An 18757-nucleotide genomic window follows, 5' to 3' on the forward strand; every position below is an offset into this window, starting at 1 on the left:
TGAACTTCCATTTTTAAGTTTCTGCAACTTCCATTTTTATTTTTATTCGACTTCCATTTTTATTCAAGTCATTTTTCTATTCAACTTCCTTTTTTATTTAATTTCCAAATAGATCGTTAAGGTATAGTGGCATTTTGAATGAACTTCCATTTTTAATTTTCTGCAACTTCCATTTGTATTTTTATTTGACTTCCTCTTTTATTCAATTTATATTTATATTCGAGTTCCCTTTTTATTTAATCTCCAAATAGATCATTAAGGTATGGTGGTTTCTGGATTGAACTTCCATTTTTAATTTTATGCAACTTTCATTTTTATTTTTATTGAACTTCCATTTTTATTCAATTTACTTTTCTATTCAACTTCCTTTTTTATTTAATTTCCAAATAGATCGTTAAGGTATAGTGGTTTCTTGAATGAACTTCCATTTTTATTTTTATTTGACTTCCATTTGTATTCAATTTACTTTTCTATTCAACTTCCTTTTTTATATAATTTCCAAATAGTTCGTTAAGGTATAGTGGTTTCTTAAATGAACTTCCATTTTTAATTTTCTGCAACTTCCATTTTTATTTTATTCAACTTCCATTTTTATTCTAGTTATTTTTCTATTCAACTTCCTTTTTTATTTAATTTCCGAATAGATCGTTAAGGTATAGTGGATTCTGGATTGAACTTCCATTTTTAATTTTATGCAACTTTCACTTTTATTTTTATTCAGCTTCCATTTTTATTCAATTTACTTTTCTATTAGACTTCCTTTTTTATTAAATTTCCAAATAGATCGTTAAGGTATTGTGGTTTCTTGAATGAACTTGCATTTTTAATTTTCTGCAACTTTCATTTTTATTTTTATTCAGCTTCCATTTTTATTCAATTTACTTTTCCATTCAACTTCCTTTTTTATATAATTTCCAAATAGATCGTTAAGGTATAGTGGTTTCTGCATTGAACTTCCATTTTTAATTTTATTCAACTTCCATTTTTATTCAATTTACTTTTCTATTAAACTTCCTTTTTTATTTAATTTCCAAATAGATTGTTAAGGTATAGTTGTTTCTTGAATGAACTTTCATTTTTAATTTTCTACAACTTCCATTTTTATTTTTGTTCGACTTCTATTTTTATTCAGGTTATTTTTCTATTCAACTTCCTTTTTTATTTAATTTCCAAATAGATCGTTAACGTATAGTGGTTTCTTGAATGAACTTCCATTTTTATTTTTATTTAACTTCCTTTTTCAATCAAGTTTCTTTTCTACTCAACTTCCTTTTTTATTTAATTTCCAAATAGATCGTTAAGGGCTAGTGGTTTCTAGAATGAACTTCCTTTTTTATTTTTATTCAGTTTCCACTTTTATTCAAGTTATTTTTCTATTCAACTTCTTTTTTTATTTAATTTCCAAATAGATCGTTAAAGTACACTGGTTTGTTGAGTGAACTTCCACTTTTAATTTTCTGCAACTTCCATTTTTATTTTTATTTAACTTCCTTTTTTATTCAAGTTTCTTTTCTACTCAACTTCTTTTTTTATTTAATTTCCAAATAAATCGTTATGGTATAGTGGTTTTTGGATTGAACTTCCATTGTTAATTTTATGCAACTTTCATTTTTATTTTTATTCAAATTCCATTTTTATTCAATTTACTTTTCGTTTAAACTTCCTTTTTTATTTAATTAACAAATAGATCGTTAAGGTAGAGTGGTTTCTTGAATGAACTTCCATTTTTAAATTTCTGCAACTTTCATTTCTATTTTTATTAAACTTCGTTTTTTTATTTAATATCCAAATAGATCGTTATGGTATAGTGGTTGTTTGAATGAACTTCCATTTTTAATTTTCTGCAACTTCCATTTTTATTTTTATTCCACTTCCATTTATATTCAGGTTATTTTTCAATTCAACTTCCTTTTTATTTAATTTCCAAATAGATCGTTAAGGTATAGTGGTTTATTGAATGAACTTAAATTTTTAATTTTCGGCAACTTCCATTTTTATTTTTATTCAGCTTCCATTTTTATTCAAGTTATTTTTCTATTCAACTTCCTTTTTTATTTAATTTCCAAATAGATCGTTAAGGTACACTGGTTTGTTGAGTGAACTTCCATTTTTAATTTTCTGCAACTTCCATTTTTATTTTTATTTAACTTCCTTTTTTATACAAGTTTCTTTTCTACTCAACTTCCTTTTTTATTTAATTTCCAAATAAATCGTTATGGTATAGTGGTTTTTGGATTGAACTTCCATTGTTAATTTTATGCAACTTTCATTTTTATTTTTATTCAACTTCCATTTTTATTCAATTTACTTTTCATTTAAACTTCCTTTTTTATTTAATTTCCAAACAGATCGTTAAGGTATAGTGGTTTCTTGAATGAACTTCCATTTTTATTTTTATTTAACTTCCCTTTTCAATCAAGTTTCTTTTCTACTCAACTTCCTTTTTTATTTAATTTCCAAATAGATCGTTAAGGTGTAGTGGTTTCTAGAATGTACTTCCATTTTTATTTTTATTCAGTTTCAATTTTTATTCAAGTTATTTTTCTATTCAACTTCCTTTTTTATTTAATTTCCAAATAGATCGTTAAGGTACACTGGTTTGTTGAGTGAACTTCCATTTTTATTTTTATTTAACTTTCTTTTTTATACAAGTTTCTTTTCTACTCAACTTACTTTTTTATTTAATTTCCAAATAAATCGTTATGGTACAGTGATTTTTGGATTGAACTTCCATTGTTAATTTTATGCAACTTTCGTTTTTATTTTTATTCAACTTCCATTTTTATTCAATTTACTTTTCGTTTAAACTTCCTTATTTATTTAATTTCCAAATAGATCGTTAAGGTATAGTGGTTTCTTGAATGAACTTCCACTTTTAAGTTTCTGCAACTTTCATTTCTATTTTTATTCAACTTCCATTTTTATTCGATTTACTATTCTATTAAACTTTGTTTTTTTTATTTAATATCCAAATAGATCCTTATGGTATAGTGGTTGCCTGAATGAACTTCCATTTTTAATTTTCTGCAACTTCCATTTTTATTTTTATTCCACTTCCATTTATATTCAGGTTATTTCTCTATTCAACTTCCTTTTTTATTTAATTTCGAAATAGATCGTTAAGATATAGTGGTTTCTTGAATGAACTTCCATTTTTATTTTTATTCAACTTCCATTTTTATTCAAGTTATTTTTCTATTCAACTTCCTTTTTTATTTATTTTCCAAATAGATCATTAAGGTATAGTGATTTCTGGATTGAACTTCCACTTTTAATTTTCTGCAACTTTCATTTTTATTTTTATTCAACTTCCATTTTTATGCAATTTCCTTTTCTATTAAACTTCCTTTTATATTTAATTTCCAAATAGATCGTTAAGGTATAGTGGTTTCTTGAATGAACTTCTAATTTTAATTTTCTGCAACTTCCATTTTTATTTCTATTCAACTTCTTTTTTTATTCAAGTTTCTTTTCTATTCAACTTCCTTTTTTATTTAATTTCCAAATATATCGTTAAGGTATAGTGGTTTCTGGATTGAACTTCTATTTTTAATTTTGTGCAACTTTCACTTTTAGTTTTTTTCAACTTCCATTTTTGTTCAATTTACTATTCTATTAAACTTCCTTTTTTATTTAATTTCCAAATAGATCGTTAAGGTATTGTGCTTTCTTTAATGAACTTCCATTTTTAATTTTCTGCAACTTCCATTTTTATTTTTATTCCACTTCCATTTTTATACAAGTTATTTTTTCTATTCAACTTCCCTTTTTATTTAATTTCCATATAGATCGTCAAGGTATAGTGGTTTCTTGAATGAACTTCCAATTTTAATTTTCTGCAACTTCCATTTTAATTTCTATTCAACTACCTTTTTTATTCAAGTCATTTTTCTATTCAACTTACTTTTTTATTTAATTTCGAAATAGGTCGTTAAGGTATAGTGGTTTCTAGATTGAACTTCCATTTTTATTCAATTTCCTTTTCTATTAAACTTTATTTTTTATTTAATTTCCAAATAGATTGTTAAGGTATAGTGGTTTCTTGAATGAACTTCCGTTTTTAATTTTGTGAAACTTTCATTTTTATTTTTATTCAACTTCCATTTTTAATCAATTTACTTTTCTATTAAACTTCCTTTTTTATTTAATTTCCAAATAGATCGTTAAGGTATAGTGGTTTCTGGAATGAATTTCCATTTTTAATTTTCTGCAACTTCCATTTTTATTTTTAATTAACTTCTATTTTTATTCAAGTTACTTTTCAATTCAACTTTCTTTTTTATTTAATTTCCAAATAGATCGTTAAGGTATACTGGTTTCTTGAATGAACTTTCAATTTTTATTTTCTGCAACTTCCATTTTTATTTCTATTCAACTTCTTTTTTTATTCAAGTTTCTTTTCTATTCAACTTCCTTTTTTATTTAATTTCCAAATATATCGTTAAGGTATAGTGGTTTGTTGAATGAATTTCCATTTTTAATTTTCTGCAACTTCTATTTTTATTTTTAATTAAATTCTATTTTTATTCAAATTACTTTTCAATTCAACTTCCTTTTTTATTTAATTTCCAAATAGATGGTTAAGGTATACTGGTTTCTTGAATGAACTTTCAATTTTAATTTTCTGCAACTTCCATTTTTATTTCTATTCAACCTCTTTTTTTATTCAAGTTTCTTTTCTATTCGACTTCCTTTTTTATTTGATTTCCAAATAGATCGTTAAGGTATACTGGTTTCTGGATTGAACTTCCATTTTTTATTTTATGCAACTTTCACTTTTATTTTTATTCAACTTCCATTTTTATTCAATTTACTTTTTTATTAAACTTCCTTTTTTATTTAATTTCCCAATAGATCGTTAAGGTATAGTTGTTTCTTTAATGAACTTCCATTTTTATTTTTATGGAACTTCCATTTTTATTTTTATTCAGCTTCCATTTTTATTCAAATTATTTTTCTATTCCACTTCCTTTTTTATTTAATTTCCAAATAGATCGTTAAGATATAGTGGTTTCTTGAATGAACTTCTATTTTTTATTTTCTGCAACATTAATTTTTATTTTTATTCAGCTTCCATTTTTATTCAAGTTATTTTTCTATTCAACTTCCTTTTTTATTTAATTTCCAAATACATCGTTAAGGTATAGTGGTTTCTTAAATGAACTTCCATTTTTAATTTTCTGGAACTACTATTTTTATTTTTATTCAATTTACTTTTCTATAAAACTTCCTTTTTTATTTCATTTCCAAATAGATCGTTAAGGTATAGTGGTTTCTTGAATGAACTTCCATTTTTAATTTTCTGCAACTTCCATTTTTATTTTTATTTAACTTCCATTTTTATTCAATTTACTTTTCTATAAAACTTCCATTTTTATTTAATTTCCAAATATATCGTTAAGGTATAGTGGTTTCTTGAATGAACTTCCATTTTTAATTTTCTGCAACTTCCATTTTTATTTTTATTTAACTTCCTTTTTTATTCAAGTTTCTTTTCTACACAACTTCCTTTTTTATTTAATTTCCAAATAGATCGTTATGGTATAGTGGTTTTTGGATTGAACTTCCATTGTTAATTTTATGCAACTTTTATTTTTATTTATATTCAACTTCCGTATTTATTCAATTTACTTTTTGTTTAAACTTCTTTTTTTATTTAATTTCCAAATAGATTGTTAAGGTATAGTGGTTTCTTGAATGAACTTCCATTTTTAAGTTTCTGCAACTTGCATTTCTATTTTTATTCAACTTCCATTTTTATTCGATTTACTTTTCTATTAAACTTCGTTTTTTTATTTAATATCCAAATAGATCGTTATGGTATAGTGGTTTCTGGATTGAACTTCCATTTTTAATTTTCTGCAACTTTCATTTTTATTTCTATTCAACTTCTTTTTTTATTCAAGTTTCTTTTCTATTTAACTTCCTTTTTTATTTAATTTCCAAATAGATTGTTAAGGTATAGTGGTTTCTGGATTGAACTTCCATTTTTAATTTTCTGCAACTTTCACTTTTATTTTTATTCAACTTCCATTTTTATTCAATTTACTTTTCTACTAAACTTCATTTTTTATTTAATTTCCGAATAGATGGTTAAGGTATAGTGGTTGCTTGAATGAACTTCCATTTTTAATTTTCTGCAACTTTCATTTTTATTTTTATTCCACTACCATTTTTATTCAAGTTATTTTTCAATTCAACTTCCTTTTTTATTTAATTTTCAAATAGATCGTTAAGGTATAGTGGTTTCTTGAATCAACTTCCATTTTTAATTTTCTGCCACTTCCATTTTTATTTTTATTCGACTTCCATTTTTATTCAAGTCATTTTTCTATTCAACTTCTTTTTGTATTTAATTTCCAAATAGATCGTTAAGGTATAGTGGTTTCTTGAATGAACTTCCATTTTTAATTTTTTGCAACTTCCATTTTTATTTTTATTTGACTTCCATTTTTGTTCAATTTATTTTTCTATTCAACTTCCCTTTTTATTTAATTTCCAAATTGATCGTTAAGGTATGGTGGTTTCTGGATTGAACTTCCATTTTTAATTTTATGCAACTTTCATTTTTATTTTTATTCAACTTTTATTTTTATTCAATTTACTTTTCTGTTCAACTTCCTTTTTTTATTTAATTTCCAAATAGATCGTTAAGATATAGTGGTTTCTTCAATGAACTTCCATTTTTATTTTTATTTGACTTCCATTTTTATTCAATTTACTTTTCTATTCAACTTCCTTTTTTATATAATTTCCAAATAGATCGTTATGGTATAGTGGTTTCTTGAATAAACTTCCATTTTTAATTTTCTGCAACTTCCATTTTTATTTTATTCAACTTCCATTTTTATTCTAGTTATTTTTCTAATCAACTTCCTTTTTTATTTAATTTCCAAATAGATCGTTAAGGTATAGTGGTTTCTGGATAGAACTTCCATTTTTAATTTTATGCAACTTTCACTTTTATTTTTATTCAGCTTCCATTTTTATTCAATTTACTTTTCTATTAAACTTCCTTTTTTATTTAATTTCCAAATAGATCGTTAAGGTATTGTGGTTTCTTGAATGAACATCTATTTTTAATTTTCTACAACTTTCATTTTTATTTTTATTCAGCTTCCATTTTTATTCAATTTACTTTTCTATTCAACTTCCTTTTTTATTTAATTTCCAAATAGATCGTTAAGGTATATTTGTTTCTTGAATAGACTTCCATTTTTAATTTTCTACAACTTCCATTTTTATTTTTATTCGACTTCTATTTTTATTCAGGTTATTTTTCTATTCAACTTCCTTTTTTATTTAATTTCCAAATAGTTCGTTAAGGTATAGTGGTTTCTTGAATGAACTTCCCTTTTTATTCTAGTTATTTTTCTGTTCAACTTCCTTTTTTATTTAATTTCCAAATAGATCGTTAAGGTATTGTGGTTTCGGGATTGAACTTCCATTTTTAATTTTATGCAACTTTCACTTTTATTTTTTTTCAGTTTCCATTTTTATTCAATTTACTTTTCTATTAAACTTCCTTTTTTATTTAATTTCCAAATAGATCATTAAGGTATTGTGGTTTCTTGAATGAATTTCAGTTTTAATTTTCTGCAACTTTCGTTTTTATTTTTATTCCACTTCCATTTTTATTCAAGTTATTTTTCTATTCAACTTCTTTTTTTTATTTAATTTTGAAATAGATCGTTAAGGTATAGTGGTTTCTTGAATGAATTTCCAATTTTAATTTTCTGCAACTTCCATTTTTATTTCTATTCAACTTCCTTTTTTATTCAAGTCATTTTTCTATTCAACTTCCTTTTTTATTCAATTTCCAAATAAGTCGTTAAGGTATAGTGGTTTCTTGAATACTCTTCCAAATTTAATTTTATGCAACTTCTATTTTTATTTCTATTCAACTTCTTTTTTTATCCAAGTTTCTTTTCTATTCAACTTCATTTTTTATTTAATTTCCAAATATATCGTTAAGGTATAGTGGTTTGTTGAATAAATTTCCATTTTTACTTTTCTCTAACTTCCATTTTTATTTTTAATTAAATTCTATTTTTATTCAAGTTACTTTTCAATTCAACTTCCTTCTTTATTTAATTTCCAAATAGATCATTAAGGTATACTGGTTTCTTGAATGAACTTCCATTTTTAATTTCCTGCAACTTCCATTTTTATTTTTATTTAACTTCCTTTTTCAATCAAGTTTCTTTTCCACACAACTTCCTTTTTTATTTAATTTCCAAATAGATCGTTAAGGTATTGTGGTCTCTGGATTGAACTTCCATTTTCAATTTTCTGCAACTTTCACTTTTATTTTTATTCAATTTCCATTTTTATTCAATTTACTTTTCTACTAAACTTCATTTTTTATTTAATTTCCAAATTGATCGTTAAGGTATAGTGGTTGCTTGGATGAGCTTCCATTTTTAATTTTCTGCAACATTCATTTTTATTTTTATTCCACTACCATTTTTATTCAAGTTATTTTTCAATTCAACTTCCTTTTTTATTTAATTTCCAAATAGATCGTAAAGGTATAGTGGTTTCTTGAATGAACTTCCATTTTTAATTTTCTGCAACTTCCATTTTTATTTTATTCAACTTCCATTTTTATTCTAGTTATTTTTCTATTCAACTTCCTTTTTTATTTAATTTCCAAATAGATCGTTAAGGTATAGTGGTTTCTGGATTGAACTTCCATTTTAATTTTATGCAACTTTCACTTTTATTTTTATTCATCTTCCGTTTTTATTCAATTTACTTTTCTATTAAACATCCTTTTTTATTTAATTTCCAAATAGATCATTAAGGTATTGTGGTTTCTTGAATGAACTTCCATTTTTAATTTTCTGCAACTTTCGTTTTTATTTTTATTTTTATTCCACTTCCATTTTTATTCAAGTTATTTTTCTATTCAACTTCCTTTTTTATTTAATTTCCAAATAGATCGTTAAGGTATAGTGGTTTCTTGAATGAACTTCTAATTTCAATTTTCTGCAACTTCCATTATTATTTCTATTCAACTTCCTTTTTAATTCAAGTCATTTTTCTATTCAACTTCCTTTTTTATTTAATTTCCAAATAGGTTGTTAAGGTATAGTGGTTTCTTGAATGCTCTTCCAATTTTAATTTTATGCAACTTCCATTTTTATTTCTATTCAACTTCTTTTTTTATTTAATTTCTAAATAGATCGTTATGGAATAGAGGTTTCTGGATTGAACTTCTATTTTTAATTTTATGCAACTTTCACTTTTATTTTATTCAACTTCCATTTTTATTCAATTTACTTTTCTATTAAACTTTATTTTTTATTTAACTTCCAAATAGATCGTTAAGGTATAGTGGTTTCTTGAATGAACTTCCGTTTTTAGTTTTGTGCAACTTTCATTTTTATTTTTGTTTGACTTCCATTTTTATTCAAGTCATTTTTCTATTCAACTTCCTTTTTTATTTAATTTCCGAATAGATCGTTAAGGTATAGTGGTTTCTTGAATGAATTTCCTTTTTTAATTTTCTGCAACTTCCATTTTTATTTTAAGTTAACTTCTATTTTTATTCAAGTTACTTTTCAATTCAACTTCCATTTTTATTAATTTCCAAATAGATCGTTAAGGTATTGTGGTTTCTTTAAAGAACTTCAAATTTTAATTTTCTGCAACTTCCATTTTTATTTCTATTCAACTTCTTTTTTTATTCAAGTTTCTTTTCTACTCAACTTCCTTTTTTATTTAATTTCTAAATAGATCGTTAAGGTATAGTGGTATCTAGATTGAACTTCCATTTTTAATTTTATGGAACTTTCACTTTTATTTTTATTCAACTTCCATTTTTATTCAATTTACTTTCCTATTAAACTACCTTCTTTATTTAATTTCCAAATAGATCGTTAAGATATTGTGGTTTCTTGAATGAACTTCCATTTTTAATTTTCTGCAACTTTCATTTTTTTTTATTCGACTTCCATTTTTATTCAGGTTATTTTTCTCTTCCACTTCCTTTTTATTTAATTTCCAAATCAACTTCCTTTTTATTTAATTTCCAAATAGATCGTTGAGGTATAGTGGTTTCTTGAATGTACTTCCAATTTTAATTTTCTGCAACTTCCATTTTCATTTCTATTCAACTTCTTTTTTTATTCAAGTTTCTTTTCTATTCAACTTCTTTTTTATTTAATTTCCAAATAGATCATTAAGGTATACTGGTTTTTGGATTGAACTTCCATTTTTAATTTTATGCAACTTTCACTTTTATTTTATTCCACTTCCATTTTTATTCAATTTACTTTTCTATTGAACTTCCTTTTTTATTTAATTTCCAAATAGATCGTTAAGGTATAGTGGTTTCTTTAATGAACTTCCATTTTTAATTTTATGGAACTTCCATTTTTATTTTTATTCAGCTTCCATTTTTATTCAAGTTATTTTTCTATTCAACTACCTTTTTTATTTAATTTCCGATCGTTAAGGTATAGTGGTTTATTGAATGAACTTCCAATTTTAATTTTCTGCAACTTCCATTTTTATTTCTATTCAACTTCTTTTTTTATTCAAGTTTCTTTTCTATTCAACTTCCTTTTTTATTTAATTTAAAAATAGATCGTTAAGGTATACTTGTTTCTGGATTGAACTTCCATTTTTAATTTTATGCAACTTTCACTTTTATTTTTATTCAACTTCCATTTTTATTCAATTTACTTTTCTGTTAAACTTCCTTTTTTATTTAATTTCCAAATAGATCGTTAAGGTATAGTGGTTTCTTTAATGAACTTCCATTTTTAATTTTCTACAACTTCCATTTTTATTTTTATTCGACTTCCATTTTTATTCAGGTTATTTTTCTATTCAATTTCCTTTTTTATTCTTTTTCCAAATAGATTGTGAAGGTAGAGTGGTTTCTTGAATGAATTTCCATTTTTAATTTTCTGCAACTTCCATTTTTATTTTTATTTAACTTCCTTTTTCAATCAAGTTTCTTTTCTATTCACATTCAACTTCCTTTTTTATTTAATTTCCAAATAAATCGTTAAGGTATTGTGGTTTCTGGATTGAACTTCCATTTTTAATTTTATGCAACTTTCATTTTTTTTTTATTCAACTTCCATTTTTATTCAATTTGCTTTTCTATTAAACTTCCTGTTATATTTAATTTCCAAATAGATCGTTACGGTATAGTGGTTTCTTGATTGAACTTCCATTTTTAATTTTCTGCAACTTTTACTTTTATTTTTATTTAACTTCCATTTTTATTCAATTTACTTTTCTATTCAACTTCCTTTTTTATTTAATTTCCAAATTGATCGTTAAGGTATAGTGGTTTCTTGAATGAATTTCTATTTTTAATTTTCTGCAACTTTCATTTTTATTTTTATTCAACTTCTATTTTTATTCAATTTACTTTTCTATTAAACTTCCTTTTTTATTTAATTTCCAAATAGATCGTTAAGGTATAGTGGTTTCTGGATTGAACTTTCATTTTTAATTTTATGCAACTTTCATTTTTATTTTTATTCAACTTCCATTTTTATTCAATTTACTTTTCTATTAAACTTTCTTTTTTATTTAATTTCCAAATAGATCGTTAAGGTATACTGGTTTCTTAAATAAACTTCCATTTTTAATTTTCTACAACTTCCATTTTTATTTTTATTCGACTTCTATTTTTATTCAGGTTATTTTTCTATTCAAATTCCTTTTTTATTTAATTTCCAAATAGATCGTTAAGGTATAGTGGTTTCTTGAATGAACTTCCATTTTTAATTTTCTGCAACTTCCATTTTATTTTTATTTAACTTCCTTTTTCAATCAAGTTTCTTTTCTACTCAACTTCCTTTTTTATTTAATTTCCAAATAGATCGTTAAGGTATAGTGGTTTCTGGATTGAACTTCCATTTTTAATTTTATGCAATTTTTATTTTTATTTTTATTCAACTTCCATTTTTATTCAATTTACTTTTCTATTAAACTTCCTTTTTTATTTAATTTCCAAATAGATCGTTAAGGTATAGTGGTTTTGTCACGACCCCAAACCGCCCCTAGTAGTTTTGTGCCGTGATGGCCAGTAATCCGAGATTACCGAAGGCCAACTTACAAAATTCACACACTAAAGAGTATAAATATATGGGCCTCACAAGTACGGAAGCGATATATACTAACAGGTTAGTCCATAAGAGCTGTGCATAAGTCAAGTGAAATAGCAACCGTCTTCATATGGGTTACAACTTAATTACAAACGAAGCCAAGTACAAATTACATCTTACATATTAACAAAGGGCCTCACAAGCCGACACAACAAAATGTACGAACTACAGGTCAAGGAACACGGTCTGCCAGGTTGCTGACATCCTCCTTGCCGACGTAACAATCAAACAAAACACACATCTTGATCAAAAGGCTTCTCAAGCCGATGTATTCAACATACAAGTATTACAAATCGAGAAGCATAATTTTCAAGACTGCCGACGTCAATACAGGTTAAGCCGACATAATCAAAAACCCAAAATAAGCTCCAGAATCACATCTAGGCGTCATCGCCTTCTTGTTCATCACCTATATATATGTAGAGAGGGTGAGCTTGGATACTCAGTGAATGGTATAGATAATAAAGGAGTTTGCATGAATAATAGCCAAAGTCCTTTCAAAACAATACAAGACAAAACTTTATATATAACCAGGAATGAACCTCGTCCATCTAACAAATCTTCAAAGCTTCAAGGGATACTTACTAGCATCACATATTACAAATAATAACATTCCGGCAAACACATCCACGCGGTAAACCGTCAGTGGCAAAACAAGACAAAGCAAGAGGAGCATCTCAAACAAGGGTGCTACAAAAGTTTAGGGTCCTCTAGCACAAGGGACCTATGTTACAAAGGCCCGTAGCCCCTTTTTAACACGAGAGTGCTGCGAAAGTTTAGAGTCCTCCAGCACAAGGGACTTTCAAGACAAGATGTACTGCGAAAGTTTAGAGTCCTCCAGCACAAGGGACTTTCAAGACAGGATGTGCTGCGAAAGTTTAGAGTCCTCCAGCACAAGGGACTTCCAAAACGAGATGTGCTGCGAAAGTTTAGAGTCCTCCAGCACAAGGGACTTCCCGAGAAGGTCATCAAAACAAAATCATGCTTGGTATACAAAACAGGGACAATCATTCATGCTTAACAAATTCTTTTCAAAACAAGCAAAGCGAAGCTTTAACAAAACGTTATAACATAGCTTTATTAGAAATACTACTCACATAGTTCTTCAAACGTTAGGGTCAAAGCAAGTCCAAGTCCTACAAACACATGGCAAAGTCCATTGAATGCACTACTCAAAACAAGTCTAGCATACATGCAAATGACCTCGGCATTCTTCAAAACTAAGCCAAATCAAATCAAAACACAGTTTCTTATTTTTGGAAAACACGCTGGGCAACTACCAGGTCTAGGCCGAGGTCCCACACCTCCTTGCCGAGGTGTGGCCTCGATGGCCACATTCAAAAGCGAAGTCGGGAAAAACTGGGTTTCCCTCTTGACAACATGAAGAACATGAGCATGAAGAGCATGAAGAGCATGAAGAACATGAACACGAGGAAAATGAATGCGAAGATCAAAACTTGCTATAGCGAAAGCTAAGATTTCATGCTATGAATTCAAAAACGTGGACCCAGGTACCCATACATAAGGATCTTATCAAAACAAACACAAAAACATGAGCCTTAGTGCAAACTTTCGGATCAAACGAGGCTTTTCTTCAAGAACACATGAAAACCATTTTCTCTTTCTAAAACCAACTTTAAATCAATGCATGACGTGCCGAACAGGTTTGATCGTGCAATGCAGCTAGATGATCAATAAGAACAACAACAGTAGGTTAAGATTCTAACCTCAAAACTCGAATCTAACGGTTTAAGCTCCAACGATCAAGCTTGGAAGTTCACTCTCTCTTGCTCAAACTTCTCCTTCTTCTTCCTAGAGTTTCTCTCTCTAAAAGGCAAGATTTGATACAAAATGATATGTTTCTCACGACAATCACTGACTTAATCCCTCTATCGGGACACGTGGCATCGGCTGATTGGCTCTACTAAAAAAGGTGACTGACTAATTAGACAAGACCAAGACAAAGTGTATTTAACAAGCTAAACAGCAAGAGTACTCCGGCAAGTGATGATCTCGGCTAAGGGCAAAGCTTCGGCAAGCAGGGTGACAATGACATCGGCTTGGAAGGACAACACTTGACTAAGCTGTGCCACACCTTGGCCTAGATGTGCCACACCTCGGTCTTGGTCATACCATTCCAGGAACAAAATCACTAATGCAAGGATCAAGGATCTAGGACGCCTAGATATTAACATCTCGGCCCAGATGATGCACATCTCGGCCTAGGCGACGCGCACCTCGGCCTAGATTGTGACATCTCGGCCAATGTGCCAGGGTGAAGATGGCGGTCAACTAAAGGGGTTCCAAGATAGTTCTAAGTGATAAAGGTCTCGAAGGTGTCTAGGCTTAAGATGACCTTGGCAACACACCAGACAAGAACAAAGCATGCAAGCAATCATTCAGGCAAAACAAGACAAGATTTGCAAATGCACATATTAAAACAAGATCATCCATAAGTGTATGCGAGTATGACTAAGTTAAAATGAGGGTTGTTACAGGTTTCTTGAATGAACTTCCATTTTTAACTTTCTGCAACTTCCATTTTTATTTTTATTCAGGTTATTTTTCTATTCAACTTCCTTTTTTATTTAATTTCCAAATAGATCGTTAAGGTATAGTGGTTTCTTGAATGAACTTCCATTTTTAATTTTCTGCAACTTCCATTTTTATTTTTATTTAACTTCCTTTTTCAATCAAGTTTCTTTTCTACTCAATTTCCATTTTTATTTAATTTCCAAATAGATCGTTAAGGTATAGTGGTTTCTGGATTGAACTTCCATTTTTAATTTTATGCAACTTTCATTTTTATTTTTATTCAACTTCCATTTTTATTCAATTTGCTTTTCTATTAAACTTCCTTTTTTATTTAATTTCCAAATAGATCGTTAATGTCACAACCCCAAACCGCCCCTAGTAGTTTGGTGTCGTGATGGCCAGTAATCCGAGATTATCGAAGGCCAACTTTCAAAATTCACACACAATCAAAGTATAGATATAGGGGGCTCACAAGCGCAGAAGCAATAATCTAGAATACAAGTGGTCCATAAGAGCAGTGCGTAAGTCAAATGGAATGGCATACATCTTTACATAGCTTTACAAATTAAATACAATAGATATGAAGTACAAAAATACATATTACATCTTGGAAAAAGGCTTCTCAAGCCGACATCAACATAATACATGGAATACAAGTCAAGAGACATAATCTTCAAAAATTGCCGACATCCTCACTGCCGACATAACATACATACAAAACACACATCTCGGCGTAGCCGACTCCTTGGTTGTTACCTACATACATACATAGGGAGGGTGAGCTTGGATACTCAGTGAATGGTATAAGTAATAAATGGGTTAAATGAATGATACCCGAGATCCTTTCAAAACGATACATATTATATCCGTGTCAAAACCATACATAACAAAGCTTTACTTGGCTTAAAACAAGAAATCATCCGAAACTTGGTCTTTCAAAACTTACTTACATACTTAACATACGTCAAATCTTAAAACATAGAGTGATGACATTCCGGCAAAACAAAACATAACCTCGGCATCAAGCACACCCGTTCATAGTCCGTCGGTGGCCGATATCTTAACAAGGGTGCTACTTAAGCTTAACGTCCCCTAGCACGGAAGGACGGTGCTACATAGGCTTAAAGTCCCCTAGCACGGGAGGACTATGCTACATAGGCTTAAAGTCCCCTAGCACGGAAGGACTTGTGCCACAAATGCTTAAAGTCCCCTGGCACGCACGGACTATGTTACATAGGCTTAACGTCCCCTAACACGAAAGGACGGTGTTACTTAGGCTTAACGTTCCCTAACACGGAAGGACGACTCCAAGAATGTCACCCAAAAACAAAGCTTATACTTGATACATAAAATAGGGATATCATTCATGCTTAACAAATACTTTTTCAAAACAAAGCAAGGCAAAGCCTTTATCAAAACGTATAACATAGCTTTATTAAAAATACCACTGACATAGTTCTTGGGACAGCGGGGTCAAGGCAAAGGTCCAAGTCCTACAAACACATGGCAAAACATACTGAACATACTTCTCAAAACAAGTCTTACATGCATGTAATTAATCTCGGGAAAACATGCTGGAAGTCAAAACACTGTTTTACATGTCAGGAAGACATGCTGGGTACCAACCAGGTCTTTGCCGAGGTCCCACACCTTCTGGCCGAGGTGTGGCTACCTAGGCTTCGACATGCGGCTGCATGCCGAGGTGCGCACAAGACAACCTAAAGGTGTAAGTCATCATGCAAGGTAGGCCAAGGTGAGATACGATTCTTGGCCTAAGTGTGAGGTCTAGGTAAGAGTGATCTCGGCGACTACACCTCGGAAAGTGAGGTCTAGAGATCTGGGTTTCCACCCGTGAAGAACAGGAAGAACATGAACATGAAGATTATAAAGAACATGAATGCTAAAATCATAACTCCTTTATTTACAAAATCTGGGATTTCATGCTATGAGTTCGAAAGCATGGACCTGAGTACCCATACTTGAAAATCATATGAAAACAAACACAAAAACATGAATCTAGGCAAGAGCTTTCGGATCAAAACATGACTTTTCTTGAAGAACACATAAATGCTATTTTCTCTTTCTAAAACCGGACTTCAAAACAATGCATGGCTTACAAATCATATTCAATCATGCAATGCAATAACATAAACATAAAGAACAACAAGAGCGGAGCAAGAATCTAACCTTAGAACACGAATCTAACGGTTCGATCTCTAGGGATCAAGCTTAGAAATCTACTCTCCCTCAAGAACTCTTCTTTCTGTCTTAGAGCTTCTCTCTCCTCTTCAAAACAAAGATACAACAAATGATAGGTTTCCTCTCTCTAACGGCTGACTTAACACTCAGCTCGGACATGTGGCAACGGCTGGTTGGTTCTCTTCAAAAAGGTGATGGATTGACAAGACAAGACTCTAACAAAGTGTATCTAACAAGCTACTCGGTATGGCACTCCGGTAAATGATGACGTCGGCTAAGGACAAAGCTTCGGCAACTAAGGTGACAATGACCGCGGCTAGGAAGGATAACACTTGACTAAGCTGTGCCACACCTTGGCCTAGATGTGCCACACCTCGGTCTAGGTCATACCACTCCAAGACAAGATCACTCAGGTGCAAAGGTAACATCTTGGCCTAGATGATACACATCTCGGCCTTGGTGATTCACACCTCGGCCTAGATAACGACATCTCGGCCAATATGCCAGGGCGAAGGTGGAGGTCAAACAAAGGGGTTCCAAGATACTTCTAGACTGAAGATGACCTCGGCTTGGAATGATCTAGGCGTAACATAACCTAGGCTTGGCATGACTTCGGCTAAACATAACTTAGGCTTGAGGCACCACGGAAGGAACAGAGCATGTACACAACACTTAAGTAATCACATAGACATCAAAACAAGGCATGGATCTTACTTAGGCAAAGCAAGTCATAAACATACAGATGTAAGCTCAACGAGTCATAATCATACAACGCTCATGAACATGACTAAGGCATGAATATGGGCTGTGACAGCAACTTAGCACGGCAAAACATATAATGCAAGCAACATAACTGGGACATGAAATGTGGATTGTCACATCCTTCCCTCCTTAAAGAAGTTTGGTCCCCAAACTTCGCTTACCTTGTTCCCAAAACGACTCCCGCTGTCGAGTTCTTATCTCTTCTTATCATCCTTAGCTTTTACCTTGGGACAATCCTTAATACGATGACCCATCTCACCGCATCCGAAACATGCTCCAGTTGTCCGATGACAAACTCCTAAATGTCGCTTCTCGCAACTTGCACATGTCGGCCAGGTACCACCTTCCTGATTCGCATCGTTGGGACTATCCTTGTAATAACCCTCACGCTATCCTAACCATACTCATATGCATTCATGTGATTCTGTCTTGTAAACTTGCATTTCGAGTCTTGTTCTTGTTCGTTTAAGTGTTACAGCATGTTTTGTACCCTGCTTGGTGTGAGTTTAGCCGAGGGCGTCTTTAGTCTAGAACTTCCTTGGAACCACTTTGTTTGACCTCTACCTTCGCCTTGACATACTGGCTGAGATGTGATTATCTAGGCTGAGGTGTTCATCACTAAGGCCGAGGTGTGAATTATCTAGACCGAGATGTTACCTTTGCACCTAAGTGATCTTGTCTCGGGGAGGTATGACCTAGACCGAGGTGTGGCACATCTAGGCCAAGGTGTGGCACAGCTTAGTCAAGCGTTGTCCTTCCTAGCCGAGGTCATTATTCCCTACTTGCCGATGTCTTGTTCTTAGCCGAGATCATTACTCGCCAGAGTGCCCATGCCGTCTTGCTTGTTGAACACACTTTGTCATAGTTTTGTCTTGTCACTCAGCCACCTTTCTGTGTAGCACTAACCGGCCACTGCCATGTGCCTCTGTAGAGGGTTAAGTCAGCCAGCAGACTTAGAAATGTATCATTTTGCTATATGTCTTTGTTTGTGAGGAGAGAGAAGCTCTAGAAGAAGAGGAAGAAGTTTAGAGTGAGAGAGTGGGTTTTCGAGCTTGATTCCTAGAGATCAAACCATTTGATTCGCGTATTGAGGTTAGATTCTTGATTTACTCTTGTCATTCTTATTG

The sequence above is a fragment of the Camellia sinensis genome, unplaced genomic scaffold (assembly GCF_055761805.1).
Source record: "Camellia sinensis isolate YWXY unplaced genomic scaffold, ASM5576180v1 Unanchor2, whole genome shotgun sequence".
NCBI lineage: Eukaryota > Viridiplantae > Streptophyta > Magnoliopsida > Ericales > Theaceae > Camellia > Camellia sinensis.